The sequence below is a fragment of the Canis aureus genome, chromosome 37 (genome assembly GCF_053574225.1).
Source record: "Canis aureus isolate CA01 chromosome 37, VMU_Caureus_v.1.0, whole genome shotgun sequence".
In the NCBI taxonomy this organism is placed as follows: domain Eukaryota; kingdom Metazoa; phylum Chordata; class Mammalia; order Carnivora; family Canidae; genus Canis; species Canis aureus.
The window spans coordinates 4,972,447-4,995,706 of record NC_135647.1 but is presented as its reverse complement, the minus strand read 5'-3'; the positions used below and the strand labels follow the sequence as shown (position 1 = coordinate 4,995,706).

The 23,260-nt window shown below is 36.0% G+C and overlaps 1 long non-coding RNA gene across 4 annotated transcripts in view; it reads right to left on the bottom strand.

Annotated features, from left to right (window-relative positions):
* The window catches only part of LOC144306390 (uncharacterized), a 208,234-nt gene that overhangs the window by 80,653 nt on the left and 104,321 nt on the right, over nucleotides 1–23,260 (bottom strand). The window lies entirely within an intron of this gene.

The following is a 23,260-nucleotide window of genomic DNA, read 5'->3' as shown; positions in this document are numbered from 1 at the left end:
TGATGTTTAAAGATGCCCAACATTTATAGCCAACCTGTCTCTTGGAGCTCCGAAATCCACATTATTTGAACTCAGTTGTAAATATTTAGGTCAGGAAAGTCAGACCCAATAAATAAATAAATAGATAGATAAATAAATAAATAAATAAATAAGAGGAGACAATGGTCATTTTCACTGTTTGAAGTGAGCTAAAATGTGCCCGATTTTTAAAGATGTCAGCATGCAAGAGTGCAAGACAAAGAGCATGGGATTTAGCAAAAGCATCTTGGTTTAATCCTGATGTGAGTGCACAGTGGCTGAGTGATATTTGCACGCCACTTATTCACTCTGAATTTCAGAGTTCTTATCCACGAGATGAAAACCAGAGCAGCACCAACCTCTGGTTGCCTACCAATGTGCCGACCCTATGTAGCAATAGTAGAAAACACAGTTTAGAATTCACTATCCAAAGATTTTGAATTTCCTGATGTTTACTGAATGTTTAACCTGGAGACATTTGCACAATTTCAAAACTTTATTTTTTTAAGTCTTTTTTTTTTAATTTTTTATTTATGATAGTCACACACACAGAGAGAGAGAGAGAGGCAGAGACATAGGCAGAGGGAGAAGCAGGCTCCATGCACCGGGAGCCCGACGTGGGATTCGATCCCGGGTCTCCAGGATAGCACCCTGGGCCAAAGGCAGGCGCTAAACCGCTGCGCCACCCAGGGATCCCAATTTCAAAACTTTAATGTAAGACTTAGCTACTGTTAATTATTAATATTGTTATAAAAACATTGTGGGTTTTTTTTTTTTCCACAAAATTCAACTTCTGCTTTTTAAACTGCGGTTGCCCTCATCACTATCATTATAGTTACAAATTCAGGTTTATGAATGCTATTTTCACCTGCTCACTTTCCTCTACACTCACCGGGGCATGGTTTCTAGTAATTTTTAATATTTTATTTATTTATTTAGAAAGAGAGACAGAGCACGCACGAACATGAGTTGGGGTATAGGGGCAGAAGGAGAGAAAGAGAGAATCTCAAGCAGACTCCACGTCCAGTGTGAGGACCCCCATCTCGGGCTCAATCCCACAACCTCGAGATCATGACCCAAGCAGAAGTCAAGAGTGCCAGGCTTAACTGCGTGAGCCCTTCAGGCACAGGCATGGTTTCTAGTATTTTGCACAAGAGGATTGTGCTATGTGGGGGTGGTTTAATGATAAACATTATTGATTATAGATACAGCATTTCTTGGGCTAAGCCAATCCATTAAAAAACAACAACAACAACAACTGTGTTTAGAGGAAGAATTGTATTTGCATAGTACAAAGAAGGCAAGCAAGTGCTATGGGAAATGCAATAGGATAGGATAAGATAACAGGATAACAGGCACACCCGAATCCTCTCCATGATGTGTCACAGCAATGCCACTCCTACATGTCTGCTAAAGCTCTTGATTTAGAAGACAACCTGCAAAAGTCCCTGCCTTAAGCATGGAATCTTTAGAGGAATCAGAAAAAAATTTGCTTGCTTTTTCATTTATTTGTTTTTGTTGTTATTTCTCCTCCATAGTTACAAATGGCATTATAAGACACTTCCAAGGGCTCCTGGGTGGCTCAGTGGGTTAAGCTTCTGCCTTCAGCTCAGGTCATGATCCCAAGGTCCTGGGATTGAGCCCTGCATCTGGCTCCCTGCTCAGTGGGGAGCCTGCTTCTCCCTGTGCCTCTCACCCTGGCTCATGCTCTCTCTTTCTCCCTCAAATAAATAAATAAAATCTTTAAAAAAAAGATACTTCCAGAATAGAAGGGAGCATATAGATGAATATAAACTAAAAAGGACGTCAGAGAAATCATTTTGTAATATATAAAAATAATGAATCACTATGATGTGTACCTGAAACTAATAGGATATTGCATGGCAATTATACTTAAATTTTTAAAAAAGGATATGCAATTTTCAGAGGCAAGAAATTAAACAGTATTCTTTGTCTTCTGGCCATAATTAAAGTACCACAAAACCTATTCTATTTAGCAACTTATTTAGCAATGATCAAAAACTTTGAAAAAGGTCTATATAAAGGAGAAAATACTAGAAATACAATGCTCAGGTGTACCATGAAATTATTTTAAATGTGTCATCCAATTTTAGAGGATCAGAGACAAAAATCTTTACGTTCTTTCACATAACACGATTTATTCCTTTAAAAATTTTCATTTGATCCTTGAAAACAAATTATTAATGCATTCATCCAAGTACCAACTTTGCCATTCCATCCATAAAAAAATGTATATTTCAGCAGAATCTGGGCAAATTCAATTTCTTTTTTTCTTTCAAATGAGGAAATCGATTATTTACCCTAGAAAGCCAAGATTAACAATGCCACATGAGGGTTATTATTCAATCAGAAGGGAAGGTAAAAATGAGGGGAGACGGGGTGAGTGGTAAAATTATAAACATATTGTGGTTAATATAAATAAAGACTAGTCATTTTTCTTTCAGTTTTTCAATTTTGCACAAGGAATATTCATTTGTTTTGTTTTGTTTTGTTTTTCCCTTTTAGGTCTTCTAAACTGCAAGACCAACTCTGAAGAGGTTGATTATATCCTCCAAGGGTCTAATTTAAAAATGGGACCAAAATGGGACCAAATAGAACACTATTAATGGAGGAGATCCATGGTCTACACACTGTAACATACCCTACCCCATCACAGCCCCACCTTTCCTCCTGCTACCCTGGTTCCTCCCACACTCTCCAGCCACATTGGCTTCCTTGCTCTTACTCAAAACTCCTGTTTCTTGTCATTTTAGAGGTTTTGCATTGATTTTTCCTTCTTTCTGGAAATTTCTTTCCCCAGGAGTCAGGACTAACTCTGCAACTCTGACAACCTTTAAGTCTTTCTGAAGATTGCTTTTCGATGGTATTTATACTGAGCACCCTGTTGAAATGTGCAACCCTGTTGCAAGGACCACACTCCAGTCAATTCTAACCAACCACTACATTCTTCTTCATGGTGCTTCTAAGCTTCTGACATATAATTATGCACTGTTACTGTTAACTCTCATTCCCTCTTCTCTGCTGAAAGGTCTATGAAGAAATCTAAGGTCTCAAATGATTTTAGCTTCCACCTTAAGAAATTAGAAAAATTAGAGCAAATCAAATGCAAAATAAGTAGAAAAAATAATAAAAAACTGAGCACATATCAGTATAATAAAAAAGAGAAAATCAAGAAAATAAATGAAAATTTTAAAAGTTGATTTTTGAGAAAATCAATAAACCTCCAGGAAGACAGATTAGGGTAAGAGAAACTAGACAAACCATAAACAATGGGAATGAGAGAGGAGCCACACTGCAGAGTCCATGGATTTAAAAGGCTAAAAAAAGAATATTTTGAACAACTTAATGCCTTGGAATTTGATATCTTGAATGAAATGGACAAATTCCTTAAAGAAATAAACCACCAAAGCTCAATCAAGAAGCTGATCAATTGAACAGCCCTGTATCTTTTTTGAAAAATTTAATTAATATTTAAAATCTTTTCCATGAAGAAAGCATCAAGTCCATACAGTTTTCCAAGAAACCATATGTGAAAGGAAGGAAACTCACCATTATACATAAAGTCTGAAAACCTGAAGAAGCTATTTTCCCAACTCATTCTATGATGATTGCCTTACTCAAAGACAAAACAAAACAAACCCACACACAAAGACATGGTAAGAAAAGTAAATTACAGACTAATATCTCTCCTGAATATAGTTGTCAAAATTCTGAACAGATTCCAGCAAATCAAAACCAAACCTACCTAAAAGTATTAATAGGCTATGATTAAGTGGGGTTTATATTACATATACAAGAGTCACCTAGCGTGAGGAGACCAATCAGTGTGATTCACATCGTATTAACAAAATAAGGAAAAACAGGCATATGATTACTGAAATAGATGCTGAAAAACATATTTGACAAAATTCAATACAAATTCTAGAAAATAAAATAAAAGAGCTCTCAGCAAAACGGTAACAGACAGGAATTTCCTCAACCTAATAAAGGACATCTATGGAAAATCTACAGCTTACATCATGCTTAATCACAAAAGGCCTCCTTCTCCACCTATATCATCCAGAAAACCCAACAGCATCTACTCTCAGAATTTCTATTCAACGTTGCACTGAAGGCTCCAGGCCCTTCAGGAAAGCAAGAAAAAAAAAAAAAAGGAGATCTCCATATCAGAAAGGAAGTCGGAAAATTTTGGAAAAAAATCTTAACGTCCTGTAAAATAATAGCAAAGCATGTAATGTTTGAGCAAATGGAGTCCAAAGAAGAAAGAAGAGAAAGAATGGGGAAGAAAAATATTTAAAGTAATCATGACCCCAAATGTCCAAATTTGGGGAGAGACACACATTTATGCTTGTGACCTGACTACCAAATCCCAAACAGAACAAATAAAATGAAACCCCACTCTTGAAATCCAAAATAAAAAGATGGCAAGGTCACCAGAACACATAATCTGTGAAGAACTGAAAGACAGAATAACCTAAGACAATCTAGAGTTCTACTCCCAGACAAAAATATTCCTCAAACATTAAGATAATATAAAGACATTTTATTAAAACTAAAAACCGGGATCCCTGGGTGGTGCAGTGGTTTGGCACCTGCCTTTGGCCCAGGGCGCGATCCTGGAGACCCGGGATCGAATCCCACGTCGGGCTCCCGGTGCATGGGGCCTGCTTCTCCCTCTGCCTGTGTCTCTGCCTCTCTCTCTCTCTCTCTGACTATCATAAATAAATAAAAATTTAAAAAAAATAAAAAATAAAACTAAAAACCTGTTGCCAATAGATCTGCGACACAGGACAAAGGAAGTTCTCTGGGCTGCAGTGGAGTAATGACAAGCTACATTAGAAATAATGACAAGCACTGGAAATGATAAATATTTGGGAAAATACAAGACGTATTTGTTTTCCTCCCAATTTAGAAAATAAATATTTGTATATTCCAGGATGGTCTTTCTGCCTGCATACACCCAGGAGAAGCAGTCTGCACTTCAATATCTTTAAAAAAAAGTATTTATTTATTTATTCATGAGAGACACAGAGAGAAAGGAAGAGACACAGGCAGAGGGAGAAACAGGCTCCCATGGGGAGCCCGATGCAGGACTCGATCCCAGAACCCCGGGATCAGGACCTGAGCCAAAGGCAGAGGCTCAACCACTGAGCTACCCAGGCATCCCTGTCCTTACCTTGTTTATGTAAAAAGCTCCTCCCTTGACTGCAGTCATAGTAATGTTTGCTTGAGGCTAATTCCCAATAAAACAAACAAACAACAAGCCAACAAAGACCATCTCTACTCAAGAGATATCTATGCTGGTCTGCTTAAGTCTCCAGCAGCACAGTTTTCCCAGAAATGTTTCATAGCTTTTTTTATGGACCTTAAAAGAAAGAAAACAGGTAAAGAGGCAGAGGTTTATGTCTCCAGTGTCTGATGGCTTATAACGCTGGCTACTGTAGTAAATAAGCCCTTAAATCTCCACGCTGTCACACCATACGCTTATTAGTCACCCAAAGCCCAATTGGTTGGGATGGGGAAGACCTGGCTGATCCTTCAGGAAAGCAGATTGACAGGGGTTTTTTCATCCTCGGCCAGAAGCTTCTAGGCTACCCTTTGCCTTCACATCCAGCTGGAAAATAATGTGATGAAATCTGGTTGTTCCTCCTTGAAAGTCTCCACAGAGTCATGTTTTTTATAAGAAGCTAAAGAAAAGGAAAAAAAAAAAAAAAACCAATGTGGAAAATTTATTTCAAACGATGGAGAATGCCAAGCTTTATAAGCTGTTCTAGGCCAGAATTTCCCTAATAACTGTCTCATTGGTACCTGTCTTTAACACTGACAATGCTTTCGCAATCCAATTGGGCAACCTAATTGAAAGTGCTCATATATATTAGGTGAGCAGAGAGTTGATGGACGGTGAAAAAGCCAGAATGATTAGAATGAAGGGCATTACAGGAGCTCAGCAGTAAATGAAAGGCAGATGGGACCAGGTGTCAGATATGAAGACAAATAGTGATAAGGAAGAAAATAAGGTTTGAATATGTTAAACAACAGGGAACTTTGAGAGGATGCAGAGTCTTTAATTAGGGTATAGATCAGCTAGATCTTTGAAACTCAACTCTGTCGATGATGTTTTATCATGAAATAGTTGGTCTACAATCACGGATGCTCAGTCTGCACACTCCTATCACCCCCCTCTCCCTTCAGACTTCGTCCTTTCCACAGCTTCTGAAGTCCTCAGGGAAAGTCTAGATCTTTAAGGACTCTGTTCAAAAATTGCTGACTGCTATGTAACCGGAGGTCATCACAGTTCCCCATCATTTCATTCTTGGCAAAATCCTATACATTGCACAGTAACCAGCTCCCATGTCACTATCTCTCTGTCCCTCCTCCAAAACCCAGGAAGAATCCACCCCTCTTCCTCTTTGACCCTACTGCATCATGTCCTACTCACTACTAATATTGGTTGGTGTTGCTGCCAATTGTCTTATACACTCTTAGCTCCTCTAGCCCCTTTATATTCTGTGACAAGGGCAGGGCCCCATCTGTGGCATGGGAGCTGCAAGTGGGAGCTGGAATGTCTGAAACTGAATGGAACTGATGTGAATGGTGTTGAGCTCCTCTGAGTGGAGCTGAATCGGCCAAATGAAAGGTAGAACTGCACCAAGGTAGGTTTCTGGATTTCTTGAAGAATCCAGGAATGGGAAATCAGATGACCAGAGAAAATGGATAGAACTTCTAAACATCACAAATCCCAACTTGTGCCTGACAGGAGTCAGTGTTAACAGTTTGAACTGATGGTCAGATATTTCCATGTACTTTTTATGCAGTAGAGACCCCACAGTGAGAACCAAAGTTGGTTCTGTTCACCGACAATTGTTGATGTCAGAATGTGGTAGGACTGCTGACTTAGTGTTCAGCAGAGTGGGAGCATCAGGAGAAAATTTTGTCAGAATGGGAAAAAGACCATCTTTCTGACACAGGAATGTGAGGAAGAGGGAACACTCCAGATCTCGTATTACACCAAAAAAACTGTAGGGAAGGGAAAACCAAATGGTAAATTCAAAAACATTTTTGAACACACACTGTGCCAGGCACTCTTGGGAGGTAATTTTAATACGTGATCTGATCGTCTCTCCCAACATCCTTGAGGTTTTGTAGAGGACAAAAAAAGGACCCATAGGAAAGTTAAAGGACATGTTCAGGTTTGTGCATCTGGTGATTCAAACAAGATATGTTCAGTTTCAAAACACGTGCCCTAAACAGGAAATCAAACACAAGCCTGCATGTCCTGTCATCATTCTGTTATAGAGGAAAGGTGTTTAAGGTGAACAATTCTTGATGTTTTTGACGTTTTTAGTTTGTTTGCATAACTTGGGAGTATGCAATACCACTGTAAAGGATTATAAATATAATTACAAGGTTAACAGTAATGACCAGGTGACTTCCAAGTTGCTGCAGGCACCAGCAGGTATATAATAAACAACTTCCCCAAATCTCCTCCCCAGCAATATGAAATAATTTCACATCTATGAAAATTCAAAGCAAAACCACACTCAAAATTAGTTGAAGACACAGAAAGCAAACGTGGCGCAGCGGTTTGGCGCCTGCCTTTGGCCCAGGGCGTGATCCTAGAGACCCGGGATCGAATCCCACGTCGGGCTCCCGGTGCATGGAGCCTGCTTCTCCCTCTGCCTATGTCTCTGCCTCTCTCTCTCTCTCTCTGTGACTATCATAAATAATAAATAAATAAATAAATAAATAAATAAATAAATAAATAATAAAAAAGACAAGCAAGTGCCAGTCACACATGGGACTGCCCCATCTCTGCCCTTGGTATGATCAGCAGCATAGATTGAGAAAACAAAAACAAAACCAGAAAAAATAAAATAAAATAAAACAAAACAAAAACAACCAAGGGGATCAGAGTAGAAAGATTAGCCAAGGGGCCTGACTATGAGCTGGTGTGACCATCAGAAAAAAGTTAATTTGCACCAAATCTGGGAGAAGTAACTGGGCAGATCAGAATAAGAAGGGCACAGAAGGAATTTCAAAGTATGTCTTAGAAGGGAAGATAACCAGAAATTTAAAAATAGTCACCACCTTCATGAAGCAACAGTTGCTGGAAATGTAGGTGATATGGGGAGAATAGGAGACCTGGTTTCACTTGGAGGAGGCAAGTAAGGTATGGCAGAGCACCATAAATGTCTATAAGATCTACACTAAGACAATCAGCAAAATTTTAAAATCTATGATGGCTGAACATGAAATTTTAAGTAAAGACAATAGCTAGCCTTTCACTTCCTGCCTCTCACACATCATCATGATCCTGGCCCACATTTCAATAAAACTTTATTTATAAAAACAGAAAACTATCCCATAGGCTGTACTTTGTGGGTTTAATCTTTTGAAATACTGCATTAAAATATTGTTTATCTTGATTACCGTGTATTGGGGTGCCCCATTATACTTTCTGCCTAAAGTGAGTACATCAATCACCTTTCCCTTGTCTTATAAGACACGTAAAATTCCAGTTATTAAGTAAAAGGACAAAACATCGTTAAGGAATCATCCCCATTAAAAAAAAAAAAAAGACTAAATGGGTTCACAGGGGGATGCTACCAAATTCTTCAAAGACCAGATATTCCTAATACTCTAAATTATTCCAGGCACTGAAAAGGAAGGGAAACTACCTGATTTCCTTTTTTTTTTTAAGCCCTAATAAATAAGCCAGATAGTGATAGTACAAAAAAAAAAGAGAAAGAAAAAAGTGTAGACCCATATTATACTCCTTAAATTCAAAATTCTAAAGAAAATATCAGCAAGCAGAATCAAAACATTATTAATACACTAATCAATACATCATAATAATATACTATGATATTTCTGCCTCTAGAACTTTGAAAGAACACATCTGTTACATTAAGTTGTCAGATTTGGGGTAATATTGAGACAGCCTTTGGAAACTAACATAGACATATATTTCCCAGCTCTGCCTTCTATAAAAGCCTAGAAACACTGACAGGAGTTCTAGGTTTCTCAGTCCCATTCTCCGCAATGAAGGAACCAGGATTTTTTTGGAGAAATGACTGACTCCAGGGCTAAGGCACAGAAAACACAAGATGAGTCTGGGACATCTGATGGTATCACAAAGGAAGAATGTACTCAAAATAGATGTGGGCTTGTCAAAGCAAAGGGGAGCCAACCTGAGGATGCCCCCAAGAGACAGAACTGGAATAATCTGAATAATAAAATGCATAATAGGAGTGTTAGATTTTGATCCACAGACTAAAATATTTAAAAATAAATAAGTAGGAGAGAAGGAAAAGTTCTTCCTTACAGAATTCCAATTAATAAATAGGAAAGTATGGAGTGCCTGGTAGCTCAGTGGGTTAAGCATCTGTCTTCAGCTCAGGTCATAATCTCAGGGTGCTGGGATCCAGCCTCACAACAGGCTTCTTGCTCAGAGGGGAATCTGCTTCTCCCTCCCCCTCCACCCTTCCCCCTGCTCATGTTCACTCTTTCTCAAATGAATAAATAAAATCTTTTAAAAAAATAAGGAGGAAACATAAAGCTCCAGTAGGCAAATACCACAATGCTAATTGCTACAGACAAACTCAGCCACTGAGTGCTACATTCAGTGGGCGAAACTTTGAGGAGAAACCGGATTCACACAGTCTCAAAATATCTTCCCTGAGTTTATGAACTACCCAGGGTACGATGGTAGCTTTATAGTGGGGAAAATCAATAGAAACCATGTTAACCAAGTAATCTAAGTCAGTGTCACCAGCAATAAGGTATCTGAACCTTATTAGCCCCATGATATATCAAGATGGAGTGAGGAGAACACCCCATTTCTGTGATACTCTTGCCAAAAATGTATAGTCTCAGCATAAAGACTAGAAAACATTGAGCAATCCCAGATTAGGGGGAACACAGAGGAAAGGATAACTCTATTTCAACCGAGTATTACAAAATGTGTTTGAAATATTTAACCCCACTTAAGGAACACTGGAAAATTAACTGATCAATCATCTTTTAAAGTGTCAAGGTCATGAAAGACAAAGGAACATGGAGGTACTCCCACAGCCTACAGGAGAGTAAGGAAAAATAACAACGAATCACAGGGTAACAACCTGGATAGGATGTTGGAACAGGAAAAAAAAAAAAAGAATATTGGCAGTAAATTTGTAAGATTCAAATGCAGCTGTTAGTTAAATTACTAGTATCGTCCAGAAGGTTAATTTCCTGGTGCAGATCCTTCCGTAGAGACTAAGGAAGATGTTAATGGAAGTTGAGTGAGGAAAACCATGCTGCTTTTGTGACTTTTCTGTAAATCAGTTTGGTTCACAATTTTTAAAGGCGACTGAAGACACAAAATAGATGAAAATAATACAGTTTACTAAACAGTTTTTTTTAAAAAAACACATCCACAAAATTGAATCAATATTACTAGAGGGTGAAGATCTTCACTATTTTTTTCCTCCCTACCCTCCCTTTTCTCTATTTTTCTTCTTTCCTTCCTTCCTTCCTTCCTTCCTTCCTTCCTTCCTTCCTTCCTTCTTTCTTTCCTTCCTTCCTTTCTCCCCTCTTTCCTTCCTTCCATCTTTCCTTTTGTGCTGGATGAGGAAACACACCCCATAGCAGAACATTTGTTCAATCTTGTTACGGTTTTGGGAGACTTTCAAAAGCCTCATTAGAAGGACTCAAGATACAATTATCTGATTAAAATCAAGCCTGGAAGTAATTTATTTCCATTTGACAAACAACCTCTTTTCTCTGAGCCAGGTTCAGCTCTTCTCTTCAGACTGTTTAGGGCAACGGTAATCAATAGCTACTTACTTCCAGGAAGCTGAGGAAAATAGGAAGAGGACATAAAAACAGAGAGAATCGTTGGAATGGGGACAGGTTTCAAGAAAAGAAGGAAAAAGACAAAGCCAGTAAAAGTTCTTTTCAGAAAGCACTTTTGTTCCATGATAAGTACAAATTGGACAGTTTTCAATAATTATTATAGATCAGGGATTTTGAGGAAATGCATAATCTTTGAAATAAATATCACTAACGGACAAAAATTTACTTAAATTATAAAATATAGGATTAGGGGCACCTGAGTGGCTCAGTTGTTGAACATCTGCCTTTAGCTCAGGTCATGATCCCGGGGTCCTGGGATCGAGTACTGCATCAGGCTCCCCACAGGGAGCCCGCTTCTCCCTCTGCCTGTGTCTCTGCCTCTCTCTCTATGTCTCTCATAAATAAATAAATAAATAAATAAATAAATAATAAAATCTTTAAAAACATAAATAAATAAAATATAGGACAAGATCTATGATTCCTTTCTGCCAATGGGTGCATTTGTGTTACGTGGGAAACAGAGGTCAATTATCTATCTGTTCATACCTCTTATAAAATATTTCAACCCTCTCATCATCACCATCATTCTAAAAAAAGTCTGTATGTAATAATCTCATAATCTCCCTGCCCATGCTGTTATAACCACAATCAGATGGGCAGGACAATTCCATGGCTTTAAAAAAAGGGGCTGGGTTTGGTTTTCTTTGTGTGTGTGTTTTGTTGTTGTTGTTGTTGGGTTTTTTTGTTTTTTGGTTTTTGTTTTTTTGTTTTTTGTTTTTTTGTTTTTTTTTTTTGGTCCTGAAGAAAAGAAGAATCTATTGTCAAATGGAATATTAAGGAAGGACTAATCTCTTATATCATATAATTATGATAATGTCAGGCATTTTTCATGAAGCTAAACTAGATAAAAGAATTAACAGAAAATGATTGGAAGGCCATGTGCTATGCAGTAGAGGGAAAGCTTTGTGCAAATAACCAGAACACCTGGGGTCGTGAGTCCTTAGGCAAGTTAACTTTTTCAAATTTCATTTTCCCCTCCAAAATTAGGAAGCATAATTATATTGTTAAATGCTCTCCAGACCTCTAAATTTATGCAATTTCAGTAAGTCTGTTGAATTTGACTGCAAATCTAGTGATGATTTTGTTCATACACTCGATTCTTTCCAAATCCTTTTTTTAAGTCTATGATTTAGTTCACATATTTTTTTTCTTTCTCTAATCATCACACTGCAGTTGAGAAATTTTGTTTCTAAATATATAGAGAGAGGGCACATATTATATGTAGTGCACTTACCTAAGTACCCTGAAGAGTACAAATTACAGTTGAGACTTAGGTTCTTAAAGATCAGAAATCACAGCTTTAGGTGAGTTTTCTCTGAGAAAAGAAAATCCATATACAATCCATATATAATGTCTAATCATTGGATCCTACCATACCCATTAAACACTTGATAACAGCATAATGATAACCTCATTTTGCAAATTAGTGGATACTTTTCAGTCCATATTTTAACTGATGTGGTTTACAAGTATCTTTACTTGAAAATAATAAATAATATTACTAATAAGGCCTAGCTCTCCTGGTTCTTCTCATATTAATACTATTCGCTGATACATGATGCCCTCTGTTCCTCAGCCTTCCATCTTCAACCTACACTTCGCACCTTCTCAGTGACTGCTTGTTTCAACATTTATTCTCTGGATTTGTTTTCATCAGTAAGGTGACAAACATGTGACAATACCTTTGAAAGCACCATTTATTTTTTAGATTTCATGAGAGAACGCGGCATCCATCCCATAAAGGGCCACATGGGAAAACACCACGTTTTTGCCATAAGATGAGGGGAGAGCCCAGATTAGAACTTCCTTTGGGGTTATCTATGGGATAAACAGTTTAGGATGGGCTAGTTTCAATCATTCTGGTGCACCCTCTGACACAGGTGCTCTTCCTGGTTGTCTGCTACCTGGCCCTGGGTTGATTTGGGGTTGGGGGATATATGGGTTTGGTGTGTTTATTAGGTAAGGAAAAGATGCAGAGAATGGGTTCCAGACCACAGATGTAAACAACCTTGGTCATTAGTTGGGCCCTGTAATCAATGGATGCCAAATAGACAAATACAGAAACTAAGAAAACACAGCCAGAGTTTACTGCCTACTTTTGGATTTTTTAACAACACATTCATCTAGACCTCACTAGATTCTGCAACCTTCATCAATTAAAATCATCCTTCTATTTATGACCATTCATCAATCCCTTCAGTCTTTATCTCTTCAATATGTTTTGATTCGGTACACTACTTTCAATTCATGATCCCTTAATTTCCCAGACTAAGTATTGTTGCATAACAACACTTGTCACATGTCTCTCTCTGTCTAGTTCCACACATTATGGACTTTGTGTTTTCCACACAAAACAAAGGGAAGTTAGTTGAAAATATAACAGAGGAAAATAATTCCACTGTTACCACCCAAGACTTGAGCACTAACTTCTCTTTTGCACTTTATGCTCAATAGTAAAATAGCTGTGATTCCTTTTTAAAAATTTGGTTTTTTTTAAACCGTCTCTCTCTATTTGAGATGTCCTCTGTTTCCGCCCATCAGTTTGGCAAGTTCTTTTACTTAAATGTCCCTCAGAACCTGCTAAGTTTTCATTTCTTTTTGGGAAATGTCCCCCACACACCCTGTTTCTCTGTACTGGTTCATCACTCCATGCTTCTCTTTGCAGCTTTCTTAGTGTATGGAAAACACTCAAACTACTTCTTACCCACACCCCATGCTTGAAGTTTCTAAAGGGCAGGGCTATTTTACATATCTGTATCTTATTCCTATTCACAGTCTGTTTCCTGAGTCAAATTGATCTAAAATTGAAAGATTCCAGAACACTTCTCTGACTGGGGCTCCCAGCATTACAAGTTATGGAACAATTTTGTTCCCAATAGAGAAGCTGTTTTTCCTGGTAAGTCTATTGCTGGCAGTCAAGTTGAAATATTTTTCTATCTTTTATACGTATATTTTTTCTTTCTTTTTTGGTTTCATTATTAGGCAGCTGTAGGATCATGTACAGCTTCCACATATCAAACAAAGCCTTGTTTGTTAATATGCAGTATATTTTATACCAAACCAACTGCACCCAAAGATTTCCCCTTCTAGAGAATATACAGCGGGGGGGAAATGCTGAGAAAACAGTTTGTGTGAATATACAAACAAGAACTGAAGAGCAGAATGTTACAACAGACTCTAAAATCCTATGAAAACATAATTTCTGTGATTTAAGAAGCTTCTTTAGGGAAAAAAAAGGGAAAACTCTTCCTTACAAGAAGTACCAGGTTTGAAAAGTATCCCACAATAGTGTGTTTTAAAATATTTATTAAATACATTCGATAATGTTTTTTAAGCTACAGGCTTAGGTATTTAATTCTTCAGAATATAACCAAATTCTCTTTTTATCTTAATCTATTACTAGGCAAACAAGTCAAATATTCTTGCCAGTAATAAAGTCTTTAAGTCAGTATTCCAAACGGTGCCTTCCCCTCAAGCTGGGTATGTCTAAAATAGCTTCACTGTAAGGAGCAATATGTTTTTTTTAAATGTGTATAAAAGACAAAATCAAGACCGGTAAGTTAATATGTCATAGTAAAAATAAAGTTGAGTAATCTTAATATCAAGGGTTTCTTAATATTACACAGAAAACATGAAGGTAAATCATGTTCCCTAGATTCATAATTCCACTAAGTACTAAAACGATAAGAGAATCAGAATTCAATATTTATACTATAAAAGGAATGGGGAAAATATTTCTAATTTTTATTTAAAGACATTTTTTCTATGTAGCAAACTATTGATTCTGGAGGAAGGTAGTCTTATTTTGTTCATTAAAATACTATCTTAAAATATATCCATTTTGCTAAAATTAAATGAACAATTGAATTACTTTAAAATTCTTAATAGACTTCTTGAGAGTAAGACAATTAAGTGCTCAGTAGTACAGCTATACAAAGATTTCCATTCTGCAAAATTAGAAAGAAAAAAGTCCCTAGATTTTGGTAATAACAAGTCAAAATCAGCAAATAATACTGTATTTACCTACCAATTCCATAATTTATTAAATAAAAATGTCAGCATAGTTGAGATCTTGGCAATATATAATCTATCACTCCTTCTCCTCCCCTTGTCCTTTTTTTTTTTTTTTTTTTTTTTGTAGTTGAGCAACCTGAGACCTCATAGTTAGAGTCACATAAACAAATATGTGAAGCCATTAGATGAGAGGTAAGGAATATGCAAGAATGCAATATGTTTGCAAAACGTCTAATCAGAATCTTACAAGCAATCACACCAGTGCAGGATTTTGGGTTTCTATAGTAGTTTAATACATAGTAATATGAGTCAATGGTTTGGAAATATTTTTTCCCTTAGTCAACTAATTTGACTTCTAGAATATAATTTTTTTGGGGAGGGCATACAGTTAAATATGAAGAAAATAATCACACCTTTATTAACAATAATAAAATTTTAAAACCTAATTGTGTAACTTATTCTGTATTGATTGGAGAGCACATAACTATTCTGAAAAAAAATATTTTTTTCAATTAATATTCAGAAAGTTGGGTAGGTAGGACAAGAAAATATTCTTGAAATATAAATATGGTTAATATGGAAAATTTTATGTAATGTATATTTTACCATGAATAAAAAAAAAAGAAATAAGTGATTACAACAAAGTACCTGAGTAGCTAAGGTACTAAAACCAAATGTAATATGGTATCTAGTTACATTCCTTAACATATATTTTCCCTGAAACAATAAAGCACTAGTTATAGAAATAGTGGAAATTCATAATAAATAAGAAAAATCAGTCTGGATACCATTGCCTTGTCTTTAAAATGTAGTAAGTATTGACTGAAGGAAATAAATATGTACCTAAGGATAACAGTCTTCAAAATAATATTTAGAAATTCATGCATGAGAGATATGTCAGGTATTTACCTTTCATATCTCTTTTACAATGTTATTTGAAAGTTCAGAAGCTACTGAATATTTCTATTTTACTTTATTTTAATATTGAAAGGAAGTATACAAACCCTAAGATTAAAGAATAATGTTGGTAAACTGATTTCTTTATTAAAGTGTTTTATAGGAGTGTAATTTTTTTTTTTTTAGTATAATGCCTTTCAGTATTGGGGAAAGGGTATACATGAACTTTTGAGAAAAATAGACTTGTTTTTCTATTTCACTCAAGTTCTTATAAACAACAACAAAAACATAGGCACAAGACCTATTTCCTCTGAGTCTCAAATTTTCTGGTTAAAATTGGGGTAAAAAAATGACTTACTGGTGATATTAGGACCACTCAAGGCATATTTAAAGGGCTCAGTGCTTGGCAATTAAGATAGCTACTTTTGTAAATATTTCTCATTGTAGCTGAAAACTAATAATTGGACGTCTTCGTATCATTCAGCAAAATAATGACCACATATTTGAATATTGAGAGAACCTAGTTATAATAGATACATGATCCACAAAGGAGACAACGACCTACATGGATATTGAATAATTTTCCTGTGAACAGTATAACAAGTTATTCTACTAAGTACAGTAAGAAGATAATGCATATTTCTGAGTGCAGGAAAAAAGTAATTACAAAAATAACTTCCAGGGTTAAAAAAAAAGGGGGGGGGATGTGCATATTTCTGATGCCTGTTTTAACAATGTTTGTTTTGAGTGGATGGGGAGGATTACAAGACATTCCAAATCAACCAAGATGGCAACAGAAGAGACTCTTGATATATTAAGAGACTCATGGAGTCACTGAATGTACAGCTATACATGAGATAATTCCTTCTGAAAGAGATTTAGAAACTAGCTGAGTCACTTCTACACATTAGATGCATGAGAAAATGCCCACATCACAATGGGTAAGAAAGACCTAGATACATTTTTGCCATAAACCCCACCTCTAACCCAGTAGCATAACATCAAAACGGGACCCCCCCCCCCAACTCCTACTTTCTCCTTGACAAGTGAGGGATTTGAACACCATGTAGCAGTCCAAATTTTAAACCTTCCAAGGAAGAGGTAGAATCCTAAAACACAATAGTACTTGTGCCTGTGAGATTGGCAGACTATAGCAAACAAAGAAGCAATTCTTAACAGGTGCCTGAGCATTCACAGCCCGTCCCCCAGGGCTCAGCAGCTAGGGAGCAGAGAAAATCTCCCATCTCTCAACATTCACTAAAAGAGGCTTATCTGCATACTTTAAAGTTTCTGCCCTGAGGGCCAGGCTTCTAATTTAGCAAGTCTCTAAGGGCAGCTGTGATTTTTGTTTTTTCCTGGAGACCAAGGAAGATGGCAGACATCTCCCTCCAGTCTACTCCAATAATAAAACCAAGCCACCACTAACTCCATAGAAGGAGCTAGTATACACATGTGGCACCAGAACTTTTGTGTCATTCACCTGAGAGATGAGGCCTTGTATTGCTAGGCTCAAATAGCCAATGGGGCTTGCATTCACAAGTCCCACGGGATTGGAGCAAACAAACAAACAAACACAGTTCTTAATGGGCACTCTGAGAGCACCACTGGAGCTATAAACTTGGGCCAACACAGAGAGAACAGGCAAAATTGGCCATCTGTCAGTTTCTCACTAGAAGAGACTTAACTACATACTTTCCCAGCTGCTGCCTCAGAGTCCAGCATCTAATCAGTCTTCAGCTAGGTTTTGATTGCAATGCTCTCCTTTTGGACACTGATGAGTTTTGGCACACCCTCAACTACTCAGCCACTAAGAACAAAGAAGGCAGCTTGGACAATCACAAAACTTTGAGAGACAACTAGAAACTATTGAGTGTTGGGCTTATTTCTTACACAAGACCTCTCCATCAAGAGTAGGAGAGGTGCCTCCTTTATCTAATGCACTGAAACTAATAGAGTGTCAAGGAAAAAGAAGAAAGAGAATATGTTCTAAAAGAACTTGTTCCAAAAGAACATGATGAAACTCCAGGAACAGATCTCAATGAAATGAAGATAAGGGATTTATCTCATAGAGAGTTCAAAATAATGGCCATAAGGATCTTTACTGAGGCCACAAAAGCAATACATGACCAAAGTGAGAATTTCAGTAGGGAGATATGAAAGATACTTTTAAAGTTCCAAACAGAAATCATAGAGCTAAAGAATACAACAAATGAACTGTAAAATTCAGTATAAGAATCAACAACAAGCTAGCTCAAACAAATGAAAAATCAGAGAACTCACAGGCAGGGGAGTCAGATTCATTCAGAGATGCAAAAAAAGAAAAAAAAATGGGGCACTGGGTGGCTCATTAAGTGGTTAAGCAACTGCCTTCAGCTCAGGTCATGACACTAGGATCCTGGGATCAAGCCCTGCATCGAGCTCCCTGCTCGGTGGAGTCTGCTTCTCCCTCCCCCTCTGTTCTTCCCTCTATCACTGTCTGAAATAAAATAGAATAAAATCTCTTTGAAAATAATTTTAAAAAGAGATGCAAAAATTAAAAACTAATAGAAAAATAGTCAAGACAATTTAAGGCACTAATGGGATACCATTTAATGAATCAGTATGTGCATTATAGGGAGTCCCAGAAGTCAAAGAGAGAAAGGAGTAGAAAGCTAACTCAATGAAATAATAGCTGAAGATTCACTAATCTGAGGAAAGAATAGACATCCAGATCGAAGAAGCATACCAGACACCAAACAGAGGAATCTGAAGAGGCCTACACTGAGATACTTCATAATAAAATTGTCTAAAATTAAAGACAATGAGATAATATTAATAGCAGCAAGAGAACAACTTGTTGTGTACAAAGGAATCACTATAAGACTGTCAGCAGATTTTTCATCAGAAACCTTGAAGAGTAGAAGGGATTGGGGTGATATATTCAGAGTGCTAAAAGGAAAAAAAAAAAACCTGCAAAATAATAATCTACCCAGCAAAGTTGTCCTTCAGAATTAAAGTAGAGGTAGAGCTTTTCAGACAATTAAAACCGAAGCACTAGAACAGTCTCACAAGAAATTTTAAAGGAAGATCTTCAAGCTGAAATGAAAAGGTGCTAAATAGTAACACAAATACATATGAGAGAATAAAGCTCAGTGGTAAAGGTAAATATATAGTTAAATTCAGAATATTCCAATGTTGTAATGATGGTGAGTAAATCACTTATAACTCTGGTATGAAGATAACAAGAAATATTAAAAATATACTATAATAATTTATTAATGGATACACAGTGTAAAAAGATACAAACTGTGACATCAAAAACATAAAATGTGGAGGGTGGGGAAGCTTTTTTATATGTTCAAAGGTTAAGAGATTATCAACTTCAAATAGACTATTATAAATATAAGATGTTTTATGTAAGTTAATGGTAACCTCAAAACAAAAACCTAAAGTAGATATACAAAAAATAAAAGAATTAATGCGAATCACTATAGGAAATCATCAAATTACAAATATTTGTAATTGAGACTAAAAGAGAGAGAAAGGAACAAAGGAATTACAAAACAACCACAGAACAATTAGTAAAATGACCACAGGAAGTCCCAACTACCAATAACAACTTCAAAAGTAAATGGACTAAATTCTTCAATCAAAAAAACAATTGAAGAAAAAAACAGTCTTCAATCAAAAAGAATGTGTAAATAAACAAACCAAAACAAAACCAAAAAAAAAAAAAAAAAAAAACTAAGAACACAAGGCAATCAGCTCAGCTTTGACACACAGACTGAAAGTGAATGGATGTGAAAAGATGTGCTATGCAAAAGGAAGTCAAAAGAAGGCCATTCTTATATCAGACAAAATAGACTTTAAGCCAAAGACTGTAGTAAAAGATGAAGAAGGTTATTCAATAATGATAAAGGAGTCAATCATAAGAAGATGAAACAATTGTAAGTATTCATGCACCCAACATAGGAGCACCTAAATATATAAAGCAAATATTAATAGATCTGAAAGAAAAAACAGTCAACAATACAATAATAGCAGAGGACTTCAATGCCCTACTTCCAACAATGGATAGATCATCCAGACAGAAAATCAATAAGGAAACAGTGGATTTTAACAATACTATAGACCAAATTGACCTAAGAGTCATTCCAATACAGAGCATTCCATCTAACAGCAGCAGAATACACATTTTTTTCTCAAGTGCATATGAGACATTTTCCAGGATAAATCATGTGAGGCCACAAAAAACATGTCTTAATAAATGTAAGAAGATTGAAATCATAACAAGCATCTTTTGCAAACACATTGGTATGAAACTAGAAATCAGTTAAAAGAAGATATAACTACATGTCTGATAAGGAGTTAATATCTAAAATATGTAAGAAACTTATGCCACTCAATAGCAGAAAAACAATCCAATTTAAAAAATGCGCGAAGGACACACATTGACATTTTTCCAAAGAAGATGTACAGATGGTCAACAGACACATGAAAAGGTGCTCAACATTTCTAATCATCAGGGAAATGCATACCAAAATCACAATGAGGTAGCATCTCACACGTGTTAGAATGAGTATTATCAAAAAGACAAGAAATAATAAATACTGGCAATGATGTGGAGAAAAGAGAACTTTTGTACTCTATTGGTGGGAATGTACATTTGTTCAGCCACTATGGAAAACAATAAGGAAGTTCCTCAAAAAATTAAAATTAGGACTTACATATAATCAAGCAATCCTACTTCTGGGTATATATTCAAGTGAAATTAAATCATTATCTCAAAGAGATATTTAATTCCATGTTCATAGCAGCATTTATTCACAATAGCTAAGGTCTAGAATTGTCTAAAGTATGGAAATGCCCTCAATGGATGAAGGAAAGGGAAAATAATTTTTTTCTCTGTTTTCCATTCCCCATATCCCCCAGCAGGAACAAAAATTTACTGAATCACTTTATACTGAGATCACCTCTGATCTCTTTTTTTTTTTTTTAATTCAGATTGACTTTCTGTCTCTAGTTCTGCTAGATTTTGAGAGTGAGTACCAGTATAATTGAAATGAAATAGTGGAGAGAAACTGGATTGCCGAATACCTCTGCTACATTCTATACTTAAACAATTCCAAATAGTTTTGTAAAAAGCTACCCGAAATGTACTATCTTTCCTCATCAGAAAATAGTTTATAGTCTCAAGCTATAAGCTTGATTAGAAGGAGATTTATTTGTGGCAAAACTCCTACTATCTCAATGTTGTCTCTATGTGATCTCTACCCCCAGAAAACGTGCAAAGAAAGAATCTAAGCAGGCAACATCTTGAGAATTTACAAATATTCTGCAAATGAAAGTCTGTCTGGGGTGGTATGTTTACAACATGATTGCATTAAACTGCTTTTTTTTTCCTTTTTTTTTTTTTTTTTTTTTAGAAATCCATCAAACCACTCCAGGACTTTAGCACAGACAACGGCCTCAAAGATCTTCCAGGGTCTAGGGTTGGCTGGAAAACCAAGTTGAAGGACTTTATAGGTGTATTGAGCAGTGATGCAGTTCATTTAAAAAGTAGTCAAGAACAGAAAAGCTCTTTCAAGTCTCCCATCAAGGAATTTTCATATTGATTAAGGACAACTCAAGGAAAAGCATTATCCCTCTCTTAAGTAATAGTTCAAAGAGACGTATACAATATTCCAGCTGAGGATAAACTAGTATGTATGTGTCTCCCACACAATATCAGAGCTATTAACTTTGCTTATATTAAGCATAGGTGTACTGGGAGAAAAAGTTATGTTAACTGTAAAAGAATATCATTTTGGAGTAATAATAATGAATATAATAATAATTAAGGTGGCATAGCTTCCTCCAAAGTGAAAAAATCTGATGTGGAAGCCAATTAAAGCAAGAAACAGAAGACAAAGTCCCAGCAGTGTTTTATGTATTGAAGAACATAAGAACAAAAATTCAACAGAAGTACTTTTCAATAATAAAATGATAAAATTATGACATTTTATCATAAAATGATAAAAATGAATGGGAATGTTTCAGATCATAAATACGGAAGTACAATAACATCACCAAGCTAGACTACTATAGCAGTTATTAGCACATGCATGGAATAACATTTCCTGAATTTGAAGTCTAACTCGTCCCCTTACTAAGTGCAATGTTGAGCAAATTACATAACCTCTGGGAGATTTCATTTCTCATCTCTGAAATGAGAGTAAAAATACTATCTTCTGATGTGCTAACTAACGTGGGTATGGTTAAATAGATTGCAAAGGACATGGAATAAATCAGATTGAGCTGAAAATTAATTTAATGGAATTAAGAAAAGACTTGAGATACTTTCAGCAAGTTTAAAAAAAAAAGGGAAATTAGTAAAATTAAAATAACATGATAGACTTCAAAGGTTAGATATTAGATTGGATATATGCAAATAAGTTCACCCCATTCTAGAAATCAACTGTATTACAACTGCAATTACAACTGTAATAAAGATATTCCTTTAACATAAGCTCTGAAGGAAGTTGAGAATACAAGAAGTAGAAATAGTGATAACTATTGGAAACTAGAAAACATATTAATGTGCACTAAATATCCAAGCATGTGAAAAAGTCTAATTCATATTCTAAAAGCCTCAAAAGTCTCAGGAACCTAGAAGACTTTATTCTGTCCCACTATTCTAGAGCCCGACACTTACCTTCTAGTCAGGAAACTAAGAATCCTCTTTAAGGAAACCAATCATCCTTTAGAAAAGATCTAAAGATTCTGACCTTAGGTCCAACAAAGAGCCTAACATGTTACCATATAGTAAAGCTCAGTTTGACAGCCCTCTATGTCCACAAAACCTCTAATTAGGCTTTTAGACACACACATACATACACACACACACACACACACACACCCCTTAATCATGAGCTTCAAAACTGAGAATTTCCAAACTCTTGAAGAAAGCTTATGTATAACACAGAGACTCAAACAAGAAAATAGAAGGAAAAAAAATGGTTTGTAGAGAGAAGACAAATACAAAAAGGAAAATATTCAAAATCCATTATTTATATCATTAGAGAAGTAAAAGAAAAATTTCATTTATGGAAGAAGAATGGAATAAAGTGAAACAGGAATGAGGTAAACAAAGACCTTCAGCAATTCAAATATATCAGTGGTTATTTTCAAAATACCCTTCAATTACAGAAAGTTTGGAGAGTAGGATTGAGAAACTCTTCCCAAAATAGAGTAAAAAAGGGGAGAAAAAAAGACAAGATTAAGAAAACTGGGATTACTAGTCTAGAGAGTCAAATATCTGAACAATAATAAATCCCTCAGAGAGAACAACAGGAAAAAAATAAAGAGGAAAAATAATTCAAGAGTTTTTTTTTTCACCAATAGCCCATTATTGTGAAACTTCATAGTGCCAGGAATCAAGGGAATAGATTCCATA